The 23252-nt window shown below is 41.0% G+C and overlaps 1 non-coding gene across 1 annotated transcript; it reads left to right on the plus strand.

The window, feature by feature from the left end:
- Nucleotides 1-1966: 1966 nt before the first annotated feature.
- Nucleotides 1967-2184, plus strand: LOC112546288 (small nucleolar RNA U3). The gene has a single exon (XR_003089945.2). It is a non-coding gene; the product is annotated as a small nucleolar RNA U3 (small nucleolar RNA).
- Nucleotides 2185-23252: the final 21068 nt, after the last annotated feature.

Consider the following 23252-nt stretch of genomic DNA (forward strand, 5'->3'; position numbering starts at 1 on the left):
GTGCTGAATCATGCAAGGAAGCAAACACATACTCTGGAACAATCCAGCAATTGTACAACCTCTTCAGTAGCAGTCCTCGAAAGTGGGAAATTCTGAAGCGGTATCTGCTTGTTTTCCTTCATGGCATGCCTACAATGAGATGGTCAGAACACACTGATGGTATTAAACCAGTTGCACAGCATTTGGACTCTGTGAGAAAGGCTTTAAGTAAGCTTGAATCTCTTATTCTCACAGCACAGGCTCGCACTGAGCGTAAGTCAATTCAGAAGTATACATCCAAATTTGAATGCATTTTAATTTGATCCTTGTGGATGAAGTTGCTAAAAATGATCCAAGACACTAAGCTTGAAATTGAACACGCAATGCTACATTAGATATTGAGAGCACAGTTCCCTCTAAGTCATGTGCTATTATGCATGCATAGAAAAAATTCTACCCCGCCCACCACCTACACAGAGCCACACAGCAGTGTGGTGGCAGACAGGCAGGTGGCTGCTCCAGTGGCCAAGGCTGGAGGAACCACATGACGGGTGGGCAGGAGGGTGAGCAACTGCTGTGTCCGGCTGGGACCAGAGGAACCATGCGATGGGCAGGCGGGAGGCTGCTCCAGCTGGCTGGCTAGGGCCAGAGAAACCATAGGGTGGGTAGGTGGGCATCCGGGACTGGAGGAACTGCCAGGCAGGCAGGCGGGAGGCTGCTCCAGCCAACCGGGGCTGGAGGAAACACATGGCAGGTGGGTAAGCAGGCGACAATGGAAAATAGGTTGAGAACCACTGGAATTAATAGGTATCTTCTTTTCAAGCAGAGATTGTGCAGGGAGAAACAGCAGACCTGGTGTAGCTATGTGGCTTCTGCCTACTAGCACTGAAATCAGTTTCAGAATCGGGGCCATCCTTACTGGAGTGTGGGGACCTCAGACAACTCCCCTCCCTCCCTGCTCTGTCCCCATTCTTCTTTTTACCAAATCGCTCCCTGCCCTGCCCCTTCCTGTCCCTGCTCCACTCAGCCCCTTCTCCGCCCTCATTGTACCACTTCCCACAAGACTCCTCCCCCAAGCAACATGACCCAGGGGATTGCAAGGCCCGCCAAGGGCTGGCAGCAGGGTTTGCCTCCCCTCCCCCACACCCTGAACCATCCTTTGGATGGGACATCTCTGTTCAGAATGCCTTGGTTCAAGTGGCACTAGTTCTGTGAATAAGGGCAATTTAGCACAATGGTTCTCAACAGCGTACACATACTCCTGGAGCTATGCAATGCTCTTCCAGGTGGTACATAAATTCAGCTAGATATGTGCCTAATTTTACAACAGACTACATAGAAAGCATGAGCAAAATTGTAACATATTAACATTGATAGAGACAATGACTTGATTATACTGCTTTATATACTCTACATTGATGTGTAAGAACAGTGTTTATATTTCAATTGATTTATTTTATTTTTATATGGTAAAAATGAGAAAGCAAACAATTTCTCAGTAACAGCTAGCAGAGTTTTCACACTTTTGTATTATGTCTGATTTTGTAAGTAAGTAATTATTAAATGAGGTAAAACGTGGTAGTATGTAAGATAAATAAGACTGCTGAGGGAGGTACAGTTGTCTATAAAGTTGAGAGCCACTTATTTAGTGCAATGCCACCAGTAACATGGAACCACCACCATTATCATCATGCAAAAGTGTTTAGAGCAGACTGAGAGCAAGCGAAAGAAACAGCTGCAGAGATTACTAAAGAGATCTGACCTGTCAGCATCCTCTGTGTTTGATAACAGTCATGTGATGTAGAGGAGTCTGTTTCTGTAAATAGGGACATGGAGCATGTTCTAATGTACAGATTTCTAAATCTGGTGGATGAGCACTTCATTAAGATTATTTTTGTTCTTCAGTTTTCTAAGTGTTGCCTGAGAACATTCACCATGAGCAGAAAGCTTATGAACATGCATGTATGTATTCAAGCAGTGTCCTGTTAAGACTATACTTTCAGGGACCATTTCTATAGTTTGTAACTAAAGAAGTGCAGCTGAAAGTGGTTGGTCTTGCTAACCCAGAGGAGGAGCTAAAGTGTTCTCTTCTGAGCATGAAGTGAACAGTGTTGCTTTAATGCAGCTGCTGTTTGTTATTGTTATTGAGGACCGTTCCTTCTTTTCTTTTGGAAAGTTAGAGGGAGAGAACACAGGCTGAGTGCTTAGCTCTTATTAAAGAAGTTTTAAAATAGCTTTGTGGTAAAAAGAGTGGTAGTGATTTCACTTTTTTCACCATGCCCACACTTTTTTAAACAAAAAAAAATAATTTTTAATTTCTCTTTTACTGCTCTGGTCCTGATCCTAATGCCTTCAAGAAAGAGTCATGCTTCCCTCAGTTGGTGCAGTTCTCCCTCACCTGGCTGTGGGTTTCTTTCCATGTGCTCCTCACACTGGACCTAGCCAGCCCCTTGGGTCTACCTCATGCTTTGTCCCCCACTTGCTCCCTATTGGCCCTGGGGTGGAGCAGAGAATAGCCACAGCATAGTGTTATTTATCCCTTGTTTTAGTATTCTTTCTTCTACAACATATATCCAAGATATTTGTTAGTAACTGGTGGGTGCCATGGTGGCACACACAAACAAGTGCACATGACCTCATTGTTGGCGCACAAGACAAAACCCACTCCACTTATAGATGGAAAATCTTAGAGGGAATGCTGGTTGAGAGGGATAACCTTGAATGACTTCTTAAAGATATTCAAAAGATTTGTGATCAATGGGATGCAATCCTATCTGAGTCCAAATCAGCAGAACAGGGTATTAACATTTCATCTGAGTTTTCCACCAAACACAATCTCTCAATCTGATGCAGAAAGTCAATTTTTTGTTGCTGTTGTTATTATTAAATCTTGTCTTACACATCAATTTGAGTCACTGCGACAAATTTGTACCCTTTTTGGATTCTTTGGGAGTTCAGAAAACTAAGTGATGAAGGTCTATATTCAGCAGCTAAACAGTTTCAACAAAGGTACAACAAGAAAATTTCAAGAGATCTCTGTGACAAGATCGTCTTCCAAAACGTATACATTCCACCAACTTTAAATCGGACTGCAAAGCAAAAGAACTGCTTCAAGAAATATTTGATCTTGGTCTGTCAATTGTATTTCCTAATATTACAATTGCCTTACATATTTTTGTCATCAGTGGCTTCAGTTGAATGCTCATTCAACGTGTTAAAACAAGTAAAGAACTATCATCGTTCTACAATGGGACAAAAGCGATTGAATGGGCTCGCAATGTTTAACATTAACAGTCATGTTGCACATAAATTAGATTTTTCTTCAATTATAAATGAGTTTGCACACAACAAAACCAGCAAAGCATTCCTAAAATGAAAAGTTTTGCTTGCAGTGGAAACTCACAATTAAAGTTACATTTTTAATACACATGCTATTGGTATCGTGACTTAATTGTTAATAAATAAATGTCTCCAGTGTTCATGTTCATATATTCTTTTGGTTTTAGTATGACCCTGTGGATGAGAAGTTAGATACGTCATGGGTCTGGGGTTAGGGCCTCTAAACTCAAAGTGGCCCAGCCTCTGTCATTCTCTAAGAAAGCCTGATCATAGCACATTGGTTGGACTAGTCTCTGGCTAGATGGGATACCCCTCTTCAAATCCTTTTGCCTCCTTTTGTTTAAAATGCATAGGGTAGAATGAGGTGGGGGCAGCAGTACCACCCAACCCTTCCCCTGTTTTCTGTGAAGCAGACAAGACATATCAGTCTTTCCTGCAAGGAACATCTTTGGTGCCTGAGCCACTAGACTCCAGGCAGCAGCTTCTCCTTTGGTGAGTTACTAAACAGCTCGGCCCCTCCCTACAGTGAAGATGTAGGCACCTATTACAGATAGTGGCAGAGCTTAGGGCACCCCCATCTTCCATCTAGAATGAGATTTAGGAGTAATAATACTAAGCATCATGGCAGCTAACTTTTAGGTACCTCGGTGAGGGAGGAGAGAGATCACAGGAACAACACTGCAATCTACAACGCTAATAGCCATTGATGGACCTAGCCTCCATGAAGTTTTCTAATTCTTTTTTGACTCACTTTATAGTCTTGGCCTTCACAACATTCTCTCGCAAGCAGTTCCAGTACTTCCTTTTGTTTATTTGAAACCTGCTACCTATTCATTTCATTTGGTGACCCCAGTTTTTGTGTTATGAGAAGGAATAAAACTTCCTTATTTACATTCTCCCCACTCATCATGATTTTATAGACCTCTATCATCATGTTCCCCTTTCATTGTCTCTTTTCCAAGCTGAAAATTCCCAGTTTTATTAATCTTTCCTCAAATGGAAGCCATTCCACATCCCTGCCCTATAATTTTTTTTGTTCTTTTCAGAACTTTTCCAATGCCAATATTTCTTTTTTGAGATGGGGCAACCACATGTGCACACTGTATTTGAGATGTGGGCATGCCATGGATTTATATAGAGGGAATATATATTTTCTGTCTTACTCTCTATCCTTTTCTTAATGATTCCTAACATTCTGTCCACTTTTTTGACTGCCATTACACACTGCACACTGAGTGAATGTTTTCAAAGAACTATCCACAATGACTCCAAGATCTTTCTCTTAAGTGGTAATTTAGATCCCATCATTTTATATGTATAATTATAATTGTGTTTTCCAATGTGCATTACTTTGTATTTATCAACACAGAATTTCAACTACCATTTTGTTAGCCAGTCACTCAGGTTTTTTTGAGATTCTTTCATTGCTCTTCATAGTCTGCTTGGGACTTAACTATCTTGAGTACTTTGGTGAAAATTTTGCCATCTCACTGGAGTGAGGCAGTGGCGTACGTGGCCCAGAGACAGAAACAAACGTGTCTTCAGAATTCATTAGCAGTTTTGTGGGTTGCTGTGGAGCCAAAACTGGAACTTAACATTTAAATCAGAGGTTGAGGCACCTATGTACCTTTGTGGATTTGGACCTTTTTGCTTGTGCTGTGTTAGAGATGGAGAAACTGAAGTTGAAGAAAAAAAGGACCCAATGTATTCAACAATAGTGATGTAAGATGCACATAAAGGTATAGCAAGAAACATAGACTGTCCTAGCCTACTTTCAACTCCCTTTGGCTGCTTTTCCCGCTGCATCCTCCTTCTATCTCGTTTAGCATACAAAGTACACTTACTGATATTTAATTTAACTACTATTTACATCACTTTTGAATTTGACTACAGTGGTTCTATGTGCAGACTAAGGTACTACAGGTGGGCTACGTCTAGACTGGCCCCAAATTCCGGAAAAGGGATGCAAATCAGGTAAGTCAGCATAGGGAAATCCGCGGGGGATTTAAATATCCCCCGCGGATTTAAATAAACATGTCCGCCGCTTTTTTCCGGCTTGGGGAAAAGCCGGAAAAAAGCGTCTAGACTGGCCCGATCCTCCGGAATAAAGCCCTTTTCTGGAGGATCTCTTATTCCTACCTTCAGAAAGGTAGGAATAAGAGATCCTCCGGAAAAGGGCTTTATTCCGGAGGATCGGGCCAGTCTAGACGCTTTTTTCCGGCTTTTCCCCAAGCCGGAAAAAAAGCGGCGGACATGGTTGTTTAAATCCGCGGGGGATATTTAAATCCCCCGCGGATTTCCCTATGCTGACTTACCTGATTTGCATCCCTTTTCTGGAATTTGGGGCCAGTCTAGACGTAGCCGTGATGTGTACCAAAGCAGTTTTTTTCTCTACGCTATATTGCAAATCAGCAGCAAAGCCAAGATCACAATTAATGGTTACTTAGCTTCTAGGAAAACTTTGGTTAGTTCCAAAACTTTCAAACAAGTTTGCCAGCCCCCAGTAACAACTAGTGTTTTGTGTCTTTTCAGATAGAGGCATACAATGGGCACTGAAATCATTAAGATATAATAAATCTATTTGGCTACTTATTGCACAGTACATTGTCAGTTGAAATAAAGCAACATCAAAAAATATTCTTAAGCTTTCCTCTCAGATGGCATTATCCAATAAAAAACCATTCAGTATTTAATATTTCAGTCTTTATTACAATACAGGATGTCCCCACTATAATTCACCCCATTATACATCCATTCCATCCATTCTGATTCGTTCATTATAAGTCCATCTATTTCCTGCTCTTAAGTCATACCAAAAAAAACCCAAAAAACTAATTTGCACAAATGGAAGTCAGCCACAGGAAAAAATTACCCTCTTTAAGTTGTTTTGCTATAACTCCAAGTTTTTTTGAACATATCTTGGACTTATAGCAAGGAGAGCCTATATGTTCAGAAAATGTGAAGCTGAAAAGCATTGGTGGGGGGTTTATATTAATGAAATAGTATATCAGCTAGCAAATACAATCTCATGTGTTAGAGAACTGAACTAATAGGCTATAACTTATCTCAGACCATTTAAAGGAACACTTCTTATAACATGGCCTACGTTCAGTGCGTGGTGATACTAGAAGCAGGAAGCAATTTATTTTATATCAGTGCCTGACAGAGCTAGATATCCATTTTATATCATTAATAGAGCATTAGCCAGAATTTGGTAGTCTGACATAATTTAATTCATTTGTATGTAAAGACTTATGGGTGAACAGGAGAAATCATAAAGACTAAAAGATATTAGTCTCATGGAAAACAAAATTTTTCATCCTCCCCAAACACTTTTTCCACTTCTGATTAGATCTGTCTAGAAGGGCACATCTATGCAATGGGAGAAGGTCGAATTAAGATACACAACTTCTGTTACATTAATTGCATAGCTGAAATCGAAGTAGCTTAACTCAACTTTTGGTGCTATCCACACAGGAACCCTCTTTTCCGTGCATGCATGCACACGCACACGCCGCATACACACACACATACACATACACACACTAAAAAAAAGTTTTTTTAAAAAAAAGCTTGTGCTGAAAGTACTTTTTAAAAAATAAACATTAAAACTGAATGAATTATAGCAGTACTAATCACCGCCATGAATGGACAAAGTATGAGGCATTTCTATCATGATTACCTAATTAGACCAACAACATGGGATAGTCATCATCAATATCGTCGGTGATGCATCAATTCAAGGATGATCCCTACCACAGATTTTCATATGTGATGACTCGGGGGACCAACTCTGTAACCATAGATCTACCTGCAATAGGTACAGACCAGTATTTCCTGTAAGCTGTGAGCTTTTGCTGCCACTGAGGAGAGATTCAAATGCCACCCAGTTGATTAGCAGAGCACCCATGGTTAGGATTTTATTTCTACTGGTAGTGCGCACATAAAAATGTATTCCACACGTGGATGGAAAAAAATCTGCACATGGATGGAAAAGATCAGTGAGAACATTGGTACAGATCCTAAACTTCCTGCTAAGAGAAACCTTTTTCTTTTTCTTTCCTTCTCTCTCTCTCTTTTCAGCTTTGAGGGCAAGACACTTCTCGAAGCAAGCCACTGCCTGATGGAGGATGTGGTGCCATTAGGGTCAAATGGTGGCTTGCTCCTCTTAGCTTGTGAAGCCCACATCAGTTTTCTGAAGATACAGTTTCAGGGTGTCGTTGTAGTATTTCCTTTGACCACCACAGGACCTCCAACCATGGATGAGCTGAGAGTAGAGGACTTGTTTCTCGAGTGAGAGTCTGGCATCCACAACAATGTTCAGTTGGTTCATGAGGATCATTGCTTCAGTGCCGGTGACATTGACATCAGTGAGGATGTTAGTGTTAGTGCTGATATCTTCCCACTTGATGCAAAGGCTATTCCAGAGGCATCATTGTTGGTAACTCTCCAGACTCATGAGGTGCTGTCAATAGGTCACCCAGATTTCACATCCAGACAGGCATATAGGAATAACAAAGGTTTATAGACATTAATCTTTGTTTCCTGTGGTAGGTCATGGTCAGTGAAAACACATTGGAGCAGTTTTCCAAAGGAAGTCATAGACTCATAGACTCATAGACTTTAAGGTCAGAAAGGACCATTATGATCATCTAGTCTGACCCCCTGCACAGTGCAGGCCACAGAATCTCACCCACCCCTCCCAGAATAATCCTCTCACCTATATCTCAGATATTGAAGCCTTCAAATACTTTGAAGACCCCAAGATGCAGAGAATCCTCCAGCTGTGATCTGTGCCCCATGCTACAGAGGAAGGCGAAAAACCTCTAGGGCCTCTGCCAATCTATCCTGAAGGAAAATTCCTTCCCGACCCCAAATATGGCGATCAGCTAAACCCTGAGCATGTGGGCAAGACTCATCAGCCAGACACCCAGAAAGTTCTCTAGTAATTCCTATCATCCCTCCATTGACCTATTTACCACTGATAATGAATGGTCAATTAGTTACCAAGATCATGTTATCTCATCAAACCATCCCCTTCATTAACCCATCTAGCTTAATCTTGAAGCCAGATAGATCTTTTGCCCCCGCTACTTCCCTTGGAAGGCCGTTCCAGAACCTCACTCTTCTAATGGTTAGAAACCTTTGTCTAATCTCAAGTCTAAACTTCCTACTAGCCAGCTTATATCCATTTGTTCTTGTGTCCACATTGGTATTAAGCTTAAATAATTCCTCTCCCTCCCTGGTATTTATCCCTCTAATATATTTAAAAAGTGCAATCATGTCCCCCCTCAGCCTTCTTTTGGTTAAGGTAAACAAGCCAAGCTCCTTGAGTCTCCTTTCATAAGACAGGTTTTCCATTTCTTGGATCATCCTAGTGGCCCTTCTTTGTACCTGTTCCAGTTTGAATTCATCCTTCTTAAACATGGGAGACCAGAACTGCACACAGTATTCCAAATGGGGTCTCACCAGTGCCTTGTATAATGGCACTAACACCTCCTTATCCCTACTGGAAATACCTCGCCTAATACATCCCAAGATCGTATTTGCCTTTTTCACGGCCATGTCACAATGGTGGCTCATAGTCATTCTATAATCAACCAGGACTCCGAGGTCCTTCTCCTCCTTTACTTCCAACTGATGTGTCCTCAGCTTATAACTAAAATTCTTGTTATTAATCCCTAAATGCATAACCTTACACTTCTCACTATTAAATTTCATCCTATTGCTATCACTCCAATTTACAAGATCATCCAGATCTTCCTGTATGATATCCCGATCCTTTTCTGAACTGGCAATAGCTCCCAACTTTGTGTCATCCGCAAATTTTATTAGGACACTTCCACTTTTGGTGCCAAGATCAGCAATAAAAAGATTAAATAAAATTGACCCCAAAACTGATCCCTGAGGAACTCCGCTAGTAACCTTCCTCCAACCTGACAGTTCACCTTTCAGTATGACTCGCTGTAGTCTCCCCTTTAACCAGTTGCTTATCCACCTCTCAGCTTTCATATTAATCCCCATCTTTTCCAATTTAACCAATAATTCCCCATGTGGTACCGTATCAAATGCCTTACTAAAGTCAAGGTAGATTAGATCCACTGTATTTCCTTTGTCTAAAAAATCTGTTACTTTCTCAAAAAAGGAGATCAGGTTGGTTTGGCACGATCTACCTTTTGTAAAACCATGTTGTAATTTGTCCCAATTGCCATTAGCCTCAATGTCTCTAACTACTTTCTCCTTCAAAATTTTTTCCAGGATCTTACATACTACAGATGTCAAATTAACAGGCCTATAGTTACCCAGGTCGCTTTTTTTCCCTTTCTTAAAAATCGGAACTATATTAGCAATTCTCCAGTCAAATGGTACAACCCCTGAGTTTAGAGATTTATTAAAAATTTGTGCTAATGGACTTGCAAGTTCATGTGCCAGTTCCTTTAATATTCTTGGATGAAAATTATCTGGGCCCCCGATTTACTCCCATTAAGCTGTTCAAGTTTGGCTTTTACCTCGGATATGGTAATATCTACCTCCAGATCTTTAGTCCCATTTGTTAAGTTACCATTATCCCTAAGCTCTACATTAGCCTCATTAAAGACTGAAGCAAAGTATTTGTTCAAATAGTGGGCCATTCCTAGATTATCCTTAACCTCCACCCCATCCTTAGTAATTAGCGGTCCTACTTCTTCTTTTTTTTGTTTTTTTCCTATTTATATGGCTATAAAACCTTTTACTATTGGTTTTAATTCCCTTTGCAAGGTCCAACTCTACCTGACTTTTAGCCTTTCTCACTTTGTCCCTACATGCTCTAACCTCAATAAGGTAGCTTTCTTTACTGATCCCTCCCATTTTCCACTCCTTATATGCTTTCTGCTTTTTCTTAATAACCTCTCTGAGATGCTTGCTCATCCAGCTTGGTCTAACACACCTGCCTATAATTTTTTTCCCTTTTCTAGGGATACAGGCTTCTGACAGCTTCTGCAACTTTAACTTAAAATAATTCCAGGCCTCCTCCACTTTAAGGTCCATAATTTCTTTAGTCCAATCAACTTCCCTAACTAATTTCCTTAATTTATTAAAGTTAGCCCTTTTGAAATCAAAAACCCTAGTCTCAGATTTATTTTTGTTTATCCTTCCATTTAATTTGAACTGAATTAGCTCATGATCACTCGAGCCAAGGTTGTCTCCTACAACCATTTCATCTATGAGGGCCTCGCTACTCACCAAAACCAAATCTAAAATAGCATCCCCCCTTGTTGGTTCAGCAACTACTTGATGAAGGAATTCATCAGCTATCACATCTAGGAAAATCTGAGCCCTATTATTATTACTAGCACTTGTTCTCCAGTCTATATCTGGAAAGTTGAAATCTCCCATGATTACGCAGTTTCCATGAGTATTTACGTCATTAAAAACATTAAAGAGGTCTCTATCCATATCCAAATTGGATCCTGGTGGTCTATAACACACCCCAAGCACTATCCCAGGGGAGGATCTGATAGTTTTCTTTCCCAATGTGATTTTTGCCCAAACAGACTCTGTCTTCTCCATTCCATCACTTTTTATTTCTTTACAATCTATCTCATCTTTGATATACAATGTGACTCCACCACCTTTACCCTTATTTCTGTCTTTCCTAAACAGCACATACCCTTCAGTACCTGTACTCCAGTCATGCCTAGTATTCCACCATGTTTATGTTATTCCTATAATATCTGGTTTCACTTCCTGGACCAATAGCTCTAGTTCCTCCTTTTTGTTACCTAGGCTCCTCGCATTGGTGTACAAACATCTTAATTTTTGCTGATTGGCCTCATTCACATTCTTTACCCAATTTGGCATGGACGTTATACCTCCAATATGACCTATTAGACTAGTATCCACCCCACCCTTCCTCATGTTCATTCTCCTACCCCCAGCTATATCCTTTCTTACTTTGTTTTCCTCCCTCTCAGTGTTAAAATCTGGCGTAGAGATTACCTGGGCATCTCCCAACCGTCTCCCCCAAATTCCTAGTTTAAAGCTCTCTTAATCAATTGAGCCAGCCTCCATCCTAGAAGTCTATTTCCCTCCCTACTTAGGTGAAGTCCATCCCCAGAGAACAGTCCTCTGTCCATAAATGCCTCCTAGTGACCATACATCCCAAAGCCCTTCTTATAGCACCACTGCCTAAGCCATCTATTGATCATCATAATCCTGTCACATCTTAGTTGCCCTTCTCTAGGAACATGCAGAATCCCACTAAAAATCACCTGAGCCTCAATTTCCTTGAGCATCCTCCCCAGCCTAGGATAGTCTCCCTTAATTCGTTCCAGCGAGAATCTAGCCGTATCATTTGTTCCTACATGAAGGATGATCAATGGATTCCTTCCTGCTCCCTTAATAATCCTCTTCAACCTCAGTTCCACATCTCGTATCTTAGCACCTGGCAGACAGCACACCCTTCTATTCTCTGGATCAGCTCTGGTTACAGGCCTATCTATTCTTCTCAATAAGGAGTCCCCAATCACATAGACCTGCCTTTTCCTAGTGACAGTGAAATTCTCTAGTCTATCTCTAGCTTCCTCTGGCTGCAAGTCCTTGACATTCCTATTTTCCCTTGTAATCCTCTTTAACCCATCCTGTATCTTCCTAATGCTCATTATTGGTGCTGTCACCATTAAGTCTTCCCCTTTATCTATGGAACTAGCCACTCTTCATTTCTTCCTTACCCTTCCATCTTCATTATCTATCTGCTGTACCCCTTCTTCATTCTCTAGCTCCACATACCTGTTCTTGAGCTCTATTTTTCCTTCGCTGACCCATCTTTTCCTCTGCCTGGTTCTCTGAGTCACATGCTTCCACTGTCCATTTTCTTCGCCCAGCAGTCCCCCCTCTGAGGCCCTTGATCCTGCTTCCATCTGTATATCTAAGCTTTCCCCTTCAGCCACGTCATGCCTTTGCCCCATCATCTGCTCAAACCCCCTTCTAAACTCGACCAGAGTTTCCACCTGCATCTCCAGTCCTCGGATCTTTTCTTCAATCAGCTCTATCAGGCGGCACTTCATGCAAACAAAACTCCTTTCAGGTACCCCCTCCAGAATCATGTACATACCGCAGCTACCACATCCAATCATCCCCCTTGTGTTCTCTACTACTTGGTCCATGGCCAATAATACCTCTGTGTTTTATCTACTTTCTCACCAAAATCCTATTAGTCCGGTGAACACAAAAATAAACCAAAACACCCCCTCCACGGCAAAAACAAACTCCAAACAAGTTCCAATATCCAAACTCCCCTTACAAACTCCCACTCAAACTCCCCTGTTTACAGCTCTATTTGCTTGGCTCCTGTGCCGCTGCAGCTATCTGGATCCTGTGCAGCATCTCACTATCAATTTTTGTGTTTTCAAAAAGCTGGCTACTGCAGTAGCAAAAGTGCTCAACTGTATCCAAAGTCTGTCACTCAATAGTGACTTGTGGTGGGTCATGAGCAAGGCCTGAAGCAGTTTGATAGAGCACTTCAGTCTTCTCAATATTGAGTGAGAGTACTAGGCTTTAGTAACTTTGTGCAAGGAAATCCAGTATGGACTGTAAGTCATTCTCTGTGTGCATGATGATCACACAGTCAACAGCATACTGAAGATCAGTAATGGACGCCCTGTGGACTTAAGACATTGAGCGGAGACATCACCATCCCCTTTGTATTGAATGTCCATCTAATGAGGAGGTGGTCTTTAACAAAGCCCAAAATGACTGTTAAATAGATGGCAAGCTGTGTTGGGGAAATAATGCATCCTTGCTGAACCCCAGTTTTGATGACAAGGCCATTACAGGGAACCATGGCAGTCATCTGATCATGGGGAAGCCTTAGGACCTTAATACATTTTGGAGAGCAGTTAAATCTGTCCAGGACCTTCCACAGAGCTTTGCAACAGATGGAATCCCTGTCAAATCAATGAAGGCCATGTATGGGTTCTGATTTTTCTCCCGAGAGTTTTCCTGAATAATAAAATACTGCACAAGACTATGTTTGTCAGAGGGGAAACTCCTTTACTGATGGTTTAAGTAGCACAGCATGAAAATTGTTATTCACCTTTTACTCAGGTTGGCATCACTTTGCTTTTGGAAAAAAAAAGGAAGTCTAAAAGAGAGCAATGTAAGCATCTCCAGCCACTAACTGTGCATAGCAGCAGGAATGAACCATGCTCCTGCCTTTCCAAATGAGTGGACAAACTGCATTAAGAGGTTATATAATCTTTTTCCGATGCGTAGCTTGAACAATACTTTCTTGGCTGCAAAGGAAAGTGAATGGTTAATTCAAGCACTGGGCATGACTGCTAATGTACAGCAGCTGAGCTTTCATTATGTTTAAACCTCAGAACCAACAGATACAAGGCAGAATTATCTCTTCTGCCATAAATACATGCTGGGCTAAGCCGGGAAATAATGTATTCTTAGAGAACAGAGAGAGAAGAGGAATTGTGGGGATTTGGAGCTGCACATCCAGTGATTTTTGGACCTTTGTAGGCTTCTTTCGGTGTTGGTGGAAGCAGAGACAATCATCCCTTAAGTGCACCTATGAGCTGTGTATGTTCATAATGACCAATGTCCACATTATTTATTTGGATTTCTTCTCTATTGACTGGAAAAGTTCAAGATACATTTTGCATTGGGAACCAAGAGGAGAAGAAGATCACCCCCCACTTCCCCAACATTCTGTGGTTATTAATGTTGAAAGAAACCTCATAATGAATATCTGTGTAGAGTACAAATATATTTTTGGTTATACTTGCAGGCAGCACACAGGATGGCTAGTGCATCTATTTACTGTTCAGTTTATACTATGACTATAGCCCCTGACAGAATCAGGACCACCCTGTGGTAGGTATTGTGCACATCCCTGGGAGGACCTTATCTCTGGCCCAAAGACATCCCAGTCTCATTTGAAACAAGATGAAACACGTGAATTTAAGAAAGAGTAGGTGGGTAAGGAGGAGGGAGATAGGGCGACAATAAGCACATAGTCATAGTTTAGCTATCTGTGCAACCTGAGGGTTCTGAGTCATTTGAAAATATTTTTTCTATTTTAAATAAATAATATCTGCTACCCACATCTGCTGCTCACTCTATCCATCGTTAACTTATTTCCTGTGTATTTGCTTACTGCTTTTTCAGTGGACTCTCTTTCTGTAACTCCCATAACACTCTTTCTGTTATGTACTACTACAGAAAAACTTTATATCTGGTCTACTTTTTTGGCACTTCCACATGTTCTCCCATCACTCTATGGCTATATTTTCTGTGCTTGGTCTTCCAAACTCCCTTCCTACACACCTACTGTCCACTTCCCAGCTTGACATTTCTTTGGGGTCCAGAATAGTAATAAAAGCAGATTTGTGCAAGTGACCAGAGTTGGCTTTTAATAGCATACCAAACTAATCTGTTTCATTGGGCAGACTTGGCACCATTAGCATATGTACTTCTGAAGATACATCTTGCTGTTATGAAAGCTAGATATGTCTCCAAGTCATCTCATTGACTTATATTCTGTTCTTTTAAGATTTCAGCAAAGTCTTCCACTGCTTTTTTTACTTCCACTGGCATGGCCCAATACATATTTGCCCCAGCTCCCTTTCAGTGATCTTCTAAGGTAAAATTCACCTCTGTTCTTTTGGAGAGCCCATAATGGACTTTAAGACCTTAACTGTAGCCTGTGACTTAATCAAGTAACTAAGGGCTTTATGGGTATGTCTACACTACCACCCTAGTTCGAACTAGGGTGGTAATGTAGTCAACCGGTGTTGCAAATGAAGCCCGGGATTTGAATTTCCCCGGCTTCATTTGCATGTGGCCGGGCGCCGCCATTTTTAAATGTCCGCTAGTTCGGACTCCGTGCCCGCGGCTACACACGGCACAAACTAGGTAGTTCGGACTAGGCTTTGGACTACCATTACTCCTCGTGGAATGCGTACCGCGGGGCACGGAGTCCGAACTAGCGGACATTTAAAAATGGCGGCGCCCGGCAACATGCAAATGAAGCCCATAAAATTCAAATCCCAGGCTTCATTTGCAACTCCAGTTGACTACATTACCACCCTAGTTCGAACTAGGGTGGTAGTGTAGACATACCCTATGACAGTAGCTCAGAAGGAATGGAAATAATTGGAGGAACTGCTTCCCTTACAGTGGCAGGGATGCTAGTGGCTGAGAGAGATTTGTGGTGGGTTTTTTGAAGCAACCTGAAGAGGAACAGCTGTCCCAGATCCACCATGTGACTGGTAGAGCTCCATGCATATAGCAAGCTGGGGCAGGAGCCCATAATTAGCTTAAAAGGGTATGACCAGCAGGGCCCTGGACTGGCACACCGTGGAGTGAGTGGGCCTGTGTCCCCCCTGCCATCCCACTCTTGGGTGGCAGTCTCCCCACTTTGCTGTCCTTGAACAGCAGCCTGTATCTGCCGGACCCTCACCTGAGCAAGGGGATCTGACTGGGTTCTTCAAATGGGACAGTGACTGTTTGTTTGCTTGCTGCCCCACCCTGAACTAGGGCCAGGCCTCAGAGCTGTTTGCCTGCCACCCCACCCTGAACGAGGGCTGGGCATTAGAATGGTTTGTTACTGCTGCACCGCCCTGAACTAGGGCCTGAGCGTTTGGGCTCAGTTTGTTTATTGCCCCGCCCTGAACCAGAACTCTATAACATCTCAGAAACTCTGAACCTGAACTCTGAAGTATCTGTCTACCAGCTGAACTGGGCTGACCATCGGCCTGAGGCCCAGGACTAAGGCGGCTCTGTGGATGTAGGCAGAGTGGCCGCCCACTGACCCAGAAGGGGAATTGCCCCTCCACGAACCCCAACAGGCTACAATTAGTCAGTGGGGAAACAGACAACACTGCTTTTAGGCAGCATAAGTATCTTGTGCTGACCCTAAAAAGAGAGCTGAATTTCACCCTTAAATAATATGTAACGTTATCATTTTACACACTATCTGAACTACTGCAACACTAAGCAAGTACAAGTACATTCTCAGAATCTTCTTTAAACTCAGTCTCTGACATTCAGAAACACTCAGCTCTCATTCTCACAAATGGATTGCAATAGATAGTATAAATATTTTTGTACCACAATGACATGTAGGGCTTTCCTAACCATAGTGAATAATCTGACTTAATATTGTAGACTCACACATGTATTTTTTTCAGTACTGAGAACATATAAGTGCAAAATATTATATCTGAGCCTCTCTCTTTGTAAGATGTGCACCCACTGTATAATAGGTAGCTTCTTCGTGAAACAGCAGTGCATCATCCAAACATTCAATGTCAATAAAAGAGAATTAACATTCTGAAATTCTAGAATGAAATCACATTTAATGAGTATAGAACCGATTCAATATGCACGTCTAGTTGGCAATGTTTTGTAAATGTACTTCCAGATGAATTCAGTCCATTATTATCCCTTGTAATGACTGCCCAAAGGACAATGAATGTTTCCATTTACACAAAGCCAGATGTTAAAACGCACACTGAAGGATTACATCATGTTTTGCTGGAATCTTAAACTCCTTGTAGAGCTGTCTTCATGGATGACAAGAACAAAGTCTCTTGAGCCCAAAACATTAAAGAACAAATAGTTGGCTCATCTCGTGTTTCCAAGGTAATTGTAGAAAACCACGGTCTATTTTTCCACGGTAATGGAACATGGTAATGGTAAAGGCTCAACATTATGTAACCAAGGTGAATAACGCTTCAGTTTCTTCAAACCTCATTTCAAAAAGCCTTAGGAGGTACATTACAAAGTTATCTACCATTTTGCAGATATTTTTTTCAGACTATCTTACTTGGAGACAGTGAAAATTGTAGAATCTGGTTTTTGAAAAGTAAATTATGGCACTTTTCTGATAATTCTCTGATGAACATCTATGCATGGTTTTACAAAATGGGACCAGTGAACAGAGAAGTAAGAACAAGATTTAGTATTTACACTGATAAAAGAAATCTTTACATATATATTTTAAAAATCTATGGTGTTTAATAGTTTTGGGCTATAGAGAGAGAGAGAGTGTGTGTGTGTGTGTGCACATTTTCTAGTCTGCTGATGAGCACAGCCTTGGAACAGCTCAGGTGGCTAACAAGACGCACTAATAACGTGAGCCTAAATTCTCAAATGTTCACTAATTTTGGGTATCCAACTTGTTACACTTAGGCTTTGATTTTCACAATTCCCCTCCAGGGGAACTGACAGCCTACATGGGCCCAGAGGCAAGGTGAGGGCTCAGCTCTGCTCTCCCAGAAGGGGCAGGGTCTTGGGCAGATGGGGCCATGGCCAGGGCAGCAAGCTCTCCATGCTTCCTAGAGCACCACCCCCATCCAACCCCCACCCCCTAGAGCCAAACAAGGTGCTCCCACGCCCTGGAGCAGCAGCAGCCGGGAGCCCCGGGCCACTTTGAATCACCAGGCTCTGGGGCTACTTCTCTCTTTGCACCCTCTCCCCCACTTGTTGGTGGGCCTGAAAACTCCCTCACCAATCTCCTAGTACAGTGTTCTCTGTGTGGTATGGGATGCAGATGCAGCTAACAGAGCAGCAACCGAGGAAGTCAAACAAAAAAGACTTTTCTTAAAGGTCTCAGATTGCACTCTGCTTACATCGCAACTGGAACCAGTTAGTTCACATACTGGGGTGTGCATCCACTGAGTGTCTTACAGGCACAGCCCGTTTTTAGAAAGGGAGATCTTTAAAAATCCATTTACATCATAAAATAAAGGCTGTGCTCAACAACCATAAGTACAGTGCTACTAGTATCACTATAAAAATGATTGAAAGTAACTGCATGGGGAGTTAGGGAGAAGGTATGCTGGTACACAGGGGGCAGGAGTGAGGATGGAACAACTGCATTTTTTGCTAAAAGCCTTATACTAAAAGACATCTATTTGCCTCCGAAGCGCTTGTCACACTGTCTGACACAGCCATTCACATATTGTTTCTTCTTCAAACCTATTTAGTTCTGAGAGGATAGGCAACCTAATAAGCTTGGATCTTTTCTGTCATATATCTTCATACACCCACTCAATATAATTTTAAATTGATTTGATTCAGAGCATGTTTTGTTGGAGTTAGGAGGGAACATCTATCTTGCAGCTGTGCATACCCTTTCTAAAAACAAGCGAATCAGACTTTGGGTTCATAGCTTGCTATTATTTACTTCCGGACATTACAAATAGTACATGACAGTCAATAAAAATATGACAAGCTCTCCATCATAAGAGAACAGATGTCTTTGTTACAAACGACAATTTTCCCATTTTCACTGTTTTCTAATATGTTAAGTCCAGCATTAGAGTGCCCAAGAAGTGGGCTGTGCCCACAAAAGCTCATGATACCATCTACATGTTTTGTTAGTCTTTAAAGTGCTTCTAAAATATTTGTTGTTTTTTAAGTTAATTTCAGTCAGTTTTCCAGTAATTTGTGGATGGAAATTACAATAGAAGAAATACAGCATATTCTGTAATTATTAACATGATAGTTGAAACCAGTCTACCTGTGCCTTGCATACAACAACTGATTTGTTAACAGTCATCATATCAACTTGTTCATACTATTGAGGGAATTTGGGTAATTTTGATAAAAGCACATTTTTCTCTACTTCCTATGAAAACGTATTTGTACAAACACTGTCAAAGACAAACAGAACTCATATAAATCTGAACAGTAAATTCCTAATTTTCAAAACATCTACCCCAAATGGTAGTGTTTGAAAAGGCCATGTTGGTACAGTTACTCCTTAGAATGCAAACTAATTATTTCACAAACTCCACAAAGAGCAGTTAACATTTACTAATCTCAGTTCCCCAAGAGCTTTTGCAGAATTCTTTCTATGAGATACAAAGTCTGTGTTAGAGAGAGAGAAGAGAAAGGTCTAAGCAGTATACCTGCTTTCAAGGCTTCGCAGATAAAGTCCCAAAAGGCTAGATGGGTCAGTTTGCTACATAGGAGAGGGACCTATATGAGAAGAGTACCAACATGGCCTTTTCAAACACTACTATTTGGGGTAGATGTTCTGAAAATTAGGAATTTACTGTTCAGATTTATATGAGTTCTGTTTGTCTTTGACAGTGTTTGTGCAAATATGTTTTCATAGGAACTAGAGAAAAATGTGCTTTTATCAAAATTACCCACATTCTCTCAATAGTATGAACAAGTTGATATGGTGAAGATTAATAAATCAATTGTTGTCAGCCTAGTGCTTGGGGTTCCTGCTGCTGCCCTGCACTCTGGTTTTTCAGCAACTGGTTTCTGGTTTCCCACACTCTGAGGGATCTGCTGTCGCCCCACATGCTGGGGGCTCTGCTGCCAGCCCTAAATACTGGCGTCCTGGCTAGAGCCATGTGCACCAGGAGGCTCTTTCGGAAAAAGGCGTGTGTGGACGGGGAAGAGGGAGTTCTTTCGGGAGAAGAGGGAAGAGGAAAAAGCACAGGTGCCCTGGTGGTCACTCCATCCATAGTAATCACAGCTTAAATGCAAGATAGCATCCAGATAGTGTAGATGCTATCTGTTGAAAAAGCACATTGCTTTTTCAATGTACTTTTGCTGTGTAGACGCACTCTTTCGGAAGAAGTTTTTTCAGATGATCTTTTCCGGAAAAGCTTCTTCCAAAGAAGCCTGCAGTCAAGACATAGCCTCAAAAACAGACTTCATTCAGTATCAAGGAATAAAGGTTTTCATAGCTGCCCAAAAATCAGTTCCTCTGGAAGACAGTGGCAATTAAAATGCAACTGTTTATAGCACTGACCAGAAACACTGTGTACAACTCAAAATGGTTAAAACGTTTAAGGGCAGTTTTCCCTACACAGTATAATTGTATTACAATTAATGAAAAGTAGAAATAAAATCAATAAAAATATTCCTTTTTATTTTTACGTTGTTTCTTTCAAATGCCAAGTAAATAAAAGTAAAATTTCATTCTAGACTTCTCATTTTTCTCTATATTGAATGTGGGGGCACCAAAGTCATAGTTTGCAGAGGATGCCAAAAACCCTTGAGCCGGCATTGCCTTCAGAGTAGCAAGTTGAGTTACTGCAGGATGACAAATCTCATTATTTAGAAAATTTGGCCCTATGGCTTAGAGAATTTCCCCCTTAGGTATGTGAGCTGCATCCCTATGCCAATCCATGATCTTCACTCCCGACTTGCATATTTGGTTATCTGCAGCAAAATTATGCAACACCCACACAACTAATTTGTTGTGAATCAAGCCCAGAATGATAATTTGAGCTTTCTTTCTGAAAGTGGACTTTTGAGGATTCTCCATGCATACTTTATGCCAAACATGACTGTTCAAATATCTGAGCAATTAAAATTGGGGCCTCTGGTGTTTCAAGCAGCTCTGTTTACAAGTCCAGCTGCATTTTAGTTGGTATTAATCTATCAGATCTGCCTCCCACACAATGCCCTCTTTTTATCCGGATAAAGTGAGTGACAGCTCTTTCAGTCTGCCTATGTGTTGATTGATTATTATTCTATTGTTTGATCAATTTGCGTTCATAGCACACATTGATTACTATCAATTTTCTTATGGTTCTAAAAATTTGATTTTTTTTTTTCTGTTTAGAAACCAAAATTTCAAGTGCATTAGCTGCTATGAGTAAATGCTGTTAGTACAATGCTTTATAACAGGGAGTTACCCAATATTAATAAGGGGAAAGAATGTAAAAAGACAGTGATATATTCCAAGAGTCAGTCTGTAAAGCAATGGGAAGTATGTCTCAAATGCAATTTATAGGAGAATCACAAATACTGCTATTGAGAATAAGTCTAGCTTTTCAGAAAGTGAGGGTACATCTACACTGCATGGCTATTTCGGGATACCGAAGGTCTACCCCATGTCTCCACAAACAGCCCGTTATTTCAAAATATTTTTCAAAATAAAAAAAGAGTGCTATTTTGGCATCCTGGTAACCCTTGTTCCATGAGGGTTAAGGGGTGTCTCGAAATAGTGCATTATTTTGAAATTTCAAAATAGCCTATTTCAAAATTCAATCAAAATAAGATACACAATTTGCATAGTGCAAATTGCATATCTTATTTCAAAGTTTAGGGTGCTGTGTAGACAAACCCTGAGGAAAATCAGATATCGTAAGATATCACCAGATTTATGATGCATCCAGCATAAATCATTGTACACTTATTGTTCTTTTTTGCCCATATTAACATGGACATTTAGTATATTTGATAAACTTTCTTTTAAAGGTGAGTGAATGAGACAATTAAGCAAAAGCCCTATATAATGTTCTAAACCCAGCTTCTTCTTGTTTGGGGTGCCAGAACTCATCCAAGAATACTCAGGTAACCATCTGAATTATCACACACAATCAGAGAGAGATCAACAGTGGTAGCAGCTTTTTTCCCCCTCCTCTCACCCTCATGGTGTTCTATTACAATGTGCAGCAGCTCGGTAACCAGCAGATGCCCCAAGGAAAACAAACATGTGACATGGGCTAAGAACGCAAAGTGGCAGCAGCTGGCCTGTCAGGTAGGATCGGGAAGAGTTCCTCCCAGGCTGGTTGGAATAGGACAGAAAATGGAAACACTAAAAAACATAGACACAGGAAGCAAAAGGCCCACCAACCATAAAAACAGCCTTGCAGCAACAGCTTGTCCTGGGAGAAATAACTGGTACAAGCATGTGGGCAAAAGATTTTACCGACTTCTTGACTGGGAACAGCTGCTAACAAGGCAGCCACGCAAGAAATTCTCAACACATCTCTAGGAATGAGTTCCATAGAGAAAGATCCTCAACTAAGAAAGTCTCACACCACGCCTGCTCCTGGCCATACCTAGGCAGACCTAGGATGAATGCAGCTTCTATGTATGGATGTAAAATGTAAAGTGATTACTCCAGTGGACATATTTCATATGCTAATGCTCAAGCCTTGAATTTCATCATCGGACTTTTACTCAAATACCAGATATCACATCTACTACATTTCCTTCCTTATCATATTTGTCCTAAATGTATTGCATTTGAGCTTTTCCCATGATGCCATGATTTGCTCTAGGATAACACTTAAACAAGGAGCCTATGGACACAACATGTACAAATGGCTTTCCAGTATGCTTTGAAGTGCAGTCTCAGCAGCTTAGTAGACACAGTACATTTATCTTTCCCCTCACTTCATATACTTTGATACAACCTTTTTAATCAAATGTGAAGAGGTACAGTGTCTGGCACTATTACCATCCAGGATGATTTTTTAAACCAAAGCATTGTATTAATGATCCATTCAAATTCATGATTAGTTGTATTCATGTCTAGATCTGGATGAAATGTTTTGATTAAACAGAAAATTTGCTAAAAATACAATTTTTTTTCAAATTTTTACATTTTTCAGAATTAACATTTTTACTTTTCATTTTAGAATTGTGTTAGGTTTAGAAATTTAGGTATTTGTTTATCTTTTCTAAAGAACTAACATAAAAAAGTTGGAGGTGAACTAAGGCTACATCTACACTGAAGGCTTCTTGCACAAGAATGGCGGTTCTTGCACAAAAACTTGCAGAGCGTCTACACCAGTGTTTCTTAAACTGTGTTTTGTGGCACACCAGTGTGCCGCGAGGCAGTAGGAGGTGTGCAACGGAGAACAACAGAATTCAAAATGGCCACCCTTAAAGGGGCAAGATACCTTTTATTGAGCAAAAAAACCCAAACCAAACAAAACTTTCCCCGACCCATTTTTTCCTTGATAACTTTCCCCCCAAACCCATTTTCCCCCAGTCCTTTTTTTTTCCCCACACAAAAAATCCTTAGGGTTCCTCATAAAAAAAAAAATTGTTTAGTGTTCCTTGGTCTTAAAAAGTTTAAGAAACACTGGTCTACACTGCACACCCGTTCTTGCACAAGTACATTTACAGTAAGGTGTCAGAACAGAGGGCTTCTTGCACTAGAGTTCTTCCTCTTC

Source organism: Pelodiscus sinensis, chromosome 2, assembly GCF_049634645.1.
Source record: "Pelodiscus sinensis isolate JC-2024 chromosome 2, ASM4963464v1, whole genome shotgun sequence".
Classification (NCBI taxonomy): domain Eukaryota; kingdom Metazoa; phylum Chordata; order Testudines; family Trionychidae; genus Pelodiscus; species Pelodiscus sinensis.